The sequence below is a fragment of the Sinocyclocheilus rhinocerous genome, unplaced genomic scaffold, assembly GCF_001515625.1.
Source record: "Sinocyclocheilus rhinocerous isolate Xijiao unplaced genomic scaffold, SAMN03320098_v1.1 scaffold600, whole genome shotgun sequence".
NCBI lineage: Eukaryota > Metazoa > Chordata > Actinopteri > Cypriniformes > Cyprinidae > Sinocyclocheilus > Sinocyclocheilus rhinocerous.
Window position 1 is genome coordinate 351924 of NW_015653464.1, and position 6088 is coordinate 358011.

Sequence of the window (6088 nt, forward strand, 5' to 3'; positions counted from 1 at the left end):
GCACTAATTGGTCAAATTATTTATTTATTTTAATAAAACCAGGGCACTATTTTAACGTTCAGTCATTTGAACATATTTAAAGAAATCAACATGTTTCATAATAGGCACTGATATATTAACAACACATACACTTTTATTATGTAAAGATACTACAAACGCCTCCATACAGCCTCTGTTAACTTTTAAAATGTTAAACTTTTGTTAAATTTAAACCTGATCGATAGCGCCGCCTGCTGGGGTTATGAAGATTTACACGTAATATCTAGATGTAAATAATGCGGTCATTGCCAGTGATTTTTTATCAGTGGAATATTTAGTGGTATTAAAATGTATGAAATTATAAATATGCTGTTACGCAGCATTGCATCTTCAAGAGCCTTGTCATATTAGCAGCCCAATAAATCAGCATGCGCACAGAAAAGTACCGAGGTTTATTAAAAGCAGTAGTAGCAGTATTTTACACTTTTTGCCCGTATTTAGCTCACAAATAAAAATGTATCCTAATTTCTCTTTATGGATCTCTGACCTCCTTCTTAGTAACCAAATTTCTCATTGACCTGTCAAAATGAACTGCAAAGCTTCTAATGTGCTCACATATTAGTCTGCGTGAACAAGAAAGCATGTGTAAGCTTAACATGAGACTTGGCAGAGAAATGTGCTCTGCATGAACTTGCACAGGTGTGCATGAGTGCATGGAGGTTCTTTTGGAAACTTTTCATCCTCCATTCCATTCCCAACCCCTCCCCCATAATGAAACGATGGATCATCCCTTACCCAGTCTTTCTGCACTTGGTTTTTCTTAACCAAAGTAACAAACAAAGTTTGATGAATTATAACACTTTCACACCATTACATTGAGTTATTGTTGCAGGCGATTTGGATCAGATTGTTTCATATATTATACTTTTATTTAGCAAGGATGTAATACATTGATCAAAAATGACTAAATTAATTAAGATTTCATTTAAAATATAATATTTCACCATATTAGCCTACTGTTTTTACAGTTTTTTTTTTAATCAAATAAATGCAGCCTTGGTGAGCAGAAGAGACTTATTTAAAAAAAAAAACATTAAAAAAATCTTACCAACATTTGCAAGTTAGCATATAGTGTATATTAATACCTTATGTATAGCCTACATAAAATATAATGATAAAATATTACAAAGAAATTATTATTAAATCATATTTATTATTATTATTATTAAATTATCTATATGCTGAATAAATCAAATCACATGGACATTACATTAAGCATTACCCTCATAGATGATTAGTTTTTGTTCAGGCTTCCATTACCGAACAGCATTTCATTGCAATTTTATAATCGCTTAAAGGGGTCATATGATGTTGCTAAAAATAACATTATTTGGTGTAATGAAATGTGTTTATGCGGTTTAAGGTAAAAAAAACACATTATTTTCCACATACTGTACATTATTGTTTCTCCTCTATGCCCCGCCTTTCTGAAAACAGATCTTCTTTATGCACCAAGAGCTTGTAACACTTCAAAGAGAAAGGAAAAATTGAAATCGCATCATATGACCCCTTTAATTTCACTGCCACAGTGTTGGTAAGAGCCCTAATACAGTGTCTCCTCTCAGCCCACAATCACACCGCAGCGCAGCTTAATAAGGCAGAAAGACCCCGACAGCTCTGGCAGGAGACATGCCTGGAAAGCTGTGAGGTGAATTAAGTCCTGCTCCAACAAAAACATTACAAGCGCTCCTGTCTGTTTAACAGCATCATTTCCACTCATTACATGTGCTGTGCAGATCTCCTCTCACTCACACAGTCCTGTATCTCCTGTGAGTGACTCACGAGGGCTTCTGCGTCATTCTCCGTCACCGCCAGCAAGAGGAAATTCATTAGAGAAACATTCATATTGAGATTATTATCCAGAGCCACACAGAACCAAGATAACACTTTCCTTTCTCGAATGACTGCTTTTCAGCCTTCTGTGAAGTGAAACGCTCCAGTCAGGCTGCACTTTCTGTTGATTACATGGTTACTCCAGTAGGTGGCGACAAACAACTATCGTTATTTGCATTTCATTATGTTAGGTCCCAAATATGTTTCATTACGCTAGCTCTCTCAGTATGTTAAAATGTGTGTGAGAGACCTCTCATGTCTGCGTGCACAAAAGAGAATGTAAATCTGCATGTTCATTTTTAATTTCTCTCGAACAACGTCAAAAGCGAGTACAGCAGTTGATTAGAGCGGCATGGTTTCAAGTGCGTTGCGGTCGATTGATTCTTCAGTGGCTTTTTTGGTAATCGTTGGTGGAGAAATGTGTGTGTGTTCAAAAGTCTGAATCAGTTGGTGTTCAGCCCTCTTTAAGTGCTGGACAACCTCCAAGAGCACGACAAAACTTTATTGCAAAAACGTCCCTGCCAACATCCTTCAATCTATTGGTTTCTGTTCTTCTCATTTCCAATGATGACGGCTGTGACACTCAGTTCACTTATGGTCAGAGAGAACAAGTGAAATGCACATTAACATTTGTAGTCTATTAAGACAAAAAGGCGAGTCAAATAATGACACTCCCCAGCTCTTAATGCACTGTGTTGCATCCTGAGGATCAGTAAATGTTTTCACCTTTTGTAATATATGTATGAGTCCCTCAGTTGTCCTCAGTGTGAAAATATGGATCTACATCCTTCAATCTATTGGTTTCTGTTCTTCTCATTTCCAATGATGACAGCTGTGACACTCAGTTCACATATGGTCAGAGAGAACAAGTGAAATGCACATTAACATTTGTAGTCTATTAAGACAAAAAGGCAAGTCAAACAATGACACTCCCCAGCTCTTAATGCATTGTGTTGCATCCTGAGGATCAGTAAATGTTTTCACCTTTTGTAATATATGTATGAGTCCCTCAGTTGTCCTCTGTGAAAATATGGATCTCAAAATCATACAGTCACTTTTGGAAAGGGTTAAAATATGCAGAAGTTGCTGGAAATCAAAGAATGTGCAGGAGCTGGGGGATTTTTCTGAAGGACAGCAGGCAGTTTAACTGTTCAGGACAAACAAGGGAATCATGAACAACTACAAAATATAAAAACAGTCGTGGATCATCCAGGAAATGACATATTATTACGTTTCAAGGCTATGTAAACTTTTGAACGGGGTCATTTTTAAAAATTCAGTTATTTTGTCTTGTGGAGTATGTAAACATCTGTTATGTGAAATAGCTTATTCAGGACAGTACTAAATAAAAAATAACATGCAATTTTCATGATCCCTCTTTTGTTTCAATTATTAACATTTTGCACATTCTGCAAGGGGTATGTAAACTTATGCGCACAAATGTATATATATATATAGAGAGAGAGAGAGTGCGATAATTTTATGTATTATCATTTTGGACACAATTACTCTGTTATTGCTAATTTACACATTTAAGAATAATTAATTAATTGTAAATTGTAATTGTAATTGTAAAGTCATTAAAACTATGGAAATTATTTAGTGACCAGAAAATTGTACACAAATCAAAACTCCTTCATTTGAGAGATCTTACTCTGGACATTAATTCAGCCAACTTCATGAAGTGCAAGATGTTTTTAAACATTACTGAATGAAACATGCTGGACAGACACTTGCTGGTTTTCTTTCAATATGCAGGCCAACTAATGTCAGTTTTCATTTCCTTTTTTTTAGCTTTAATTTTGTAAAGGAAAAATCCTAATGCCTAGACACAATTTGACAGCAGTTCCAACCTTTTGTCCTTGAAAATACCTGACCCCCCAGTTATTTATAATGTCAATTTGATATTAAATACAAGCTATAGATGTAGGCCTACTTAAACATAAAGCTTAACCCTTTAATAAAAAGTAAATTAAAATAGAAATGTTGATTCATTATAATTCAGTGGCACTTTATTGTTTTTATTTAATAATATTTAAATATTTTATTTTGAACTATTTTATTCATGATAAATTAACATTAACTGCCTTTTTAATTTTGTAGGATTTTGGTAATATTTTATCTTTTATAATTCTTGTGGTCTGTTTATTATGTTGGATTTTAATAGCCTTGTTTTGAGAATACAACCTCCTACCCAAAACATAATAGCTGGGGCCACTTTATTTATTAGACCTTTTATTTATTTATTTATTTATATGTGATATCTGTCAACCCTTCACTGGCACTTTAAATAAATCACACACAACTACTTTAAGCACTGGACACTGTTTCTTTCAGAAGTTTTGACAGATCTGTCCATTCCAAAGATGTTCAGACAAGAAGCATATTGGTCCTGTCAAACCTGTGGAGACTGGAGAGGAACAAGTTTGTCCGTCTGCCCCTAAATACACACGCACATGTTCACAAACACGCAAGTCCAATACGCAAACATACCTACATTTATTGGCAGAGAAACACAGATGCATCCACATTCTCCTGCTGGGAAAGTCAATGTTTAATAAAGGCTGATGTGTTTTAGACGTACTCAGCCCCTCCAGAGAGCGCTCTGGCCAGAACGCCACATAATACGAGGCATTGAGAGGAGCTATTTGATTCTGAAAAGCAGGAGAAAGTGTCGATTGTGCTTGTGCTTGAAATCATAATGGGGAAGTTGCTGGGAGGGTTGATGGTTGGGTAGACATGACGTAAGGAAAAACAGCTTTGGTTTCAATTTGAGTCTTTTGCGTCATTCCTCTGAATGCCATAATAAATCATGGAAATGACATCCCATTAGCCCCACTCCAGGCTTCCACCCTCCCCGGCCTCCACTCAGCCTTCAGCTGCTTCTTCATATGGCGAGGTATGAAATATCACTGTGCAGAGAGAAAGAGAGAGAAGAAAAGCACTATAAAAGCAGAAAGAAGTGGCTCTGAGAGTCTAAATGAAAAGGTTATCAGAGGACTGAAGAATGAAAGAGGCTGTTGAAAGAGTCAGAGAACTAGACAGTAAAGGTAACTGGAGGGCAGAGTGAAAAGAAGGGAAGAGGAGTAGCTGTGTGCATCTGATGAAGAACTGACGTCACAGCCAGTGCTCAGAGCGCAGCTTCAGGCAGAGAGGAGAAACATGTGTTTGGCTTTTCACCTTTTCACTTTTAGATTCGAAAGGTGCTTGTTTTTGTGTCTATAAGCTCTGCGTTTTTAGCTGCAGCAGTTTTATGTTCTCTGTTTTCTGAAGTTTGGACTGTGGGGTTAGTCAGCTGCAAAAAAAAATACTCTTTAGTAAATAGCACATTGTTTTGTTCAAAGACATTCTGCATGCAAAGTCTTTATATATATATATATATATATATATATATATATTGTTTGCATACTTACTCCTGTTTTAATATAAAAATAAAAACCAACAATGTGTACACAACAATTTAAATTTCAAAAGAAATGCATATCTTGTCCATAAGCCAAAACTATGAGATAAAATATGATTTTGCTGTGAGAAAAACTATAGATAAAAATGAATTTGAATAATGAATAAATCTAGATTGTAAAACAACTTTGTATAAATATAATGGCATATGTAAGAAGAAAAATAACTGTAAATACTACAAAAACAATCATTTTTATTGTAATAAAACATCCATTGTGATGATGATGATGATGATGATGATGGTTATTATTATTATCATAGTAGTAGGCCTAGACATAACATTCATAATGCAGATTATGTGTTTATTCTTGTAGAATAATGACCATATAGGTAATGTCAAAACTGTCATTAAAAACTGATTCTGCACATTTAATATTGGACCCAGCATATAAAAATAATCTGTATTAGTCATTCCCATGATCTTGGCATCACTAATGCTAGTTGAGCTGCAGTAAATCATTTGAGCACAAGAACTTTAGGATCCACACTAAAGGGTTGAATCGTGTGTCAGTAATGGTACATGCACATTGTTTTCTTTAAGGTTTCAGCAGCAGTCTGACTCTATATTCTCTGATCTGAAAGACTGCAGAGAAGCGTTTGTGGCTCATTCCAGTGAGTAATTGACCCTGTGACTGTGAGAAGAGAGAGCATTCTGGGGAGGCGGTTAATAACCTTACACTTCCAACGAGTACTGTTATTGCATTACAAACGTTTGAGCTCATTTGTGAATCAGCCTCCCACACCCCCCCCCACC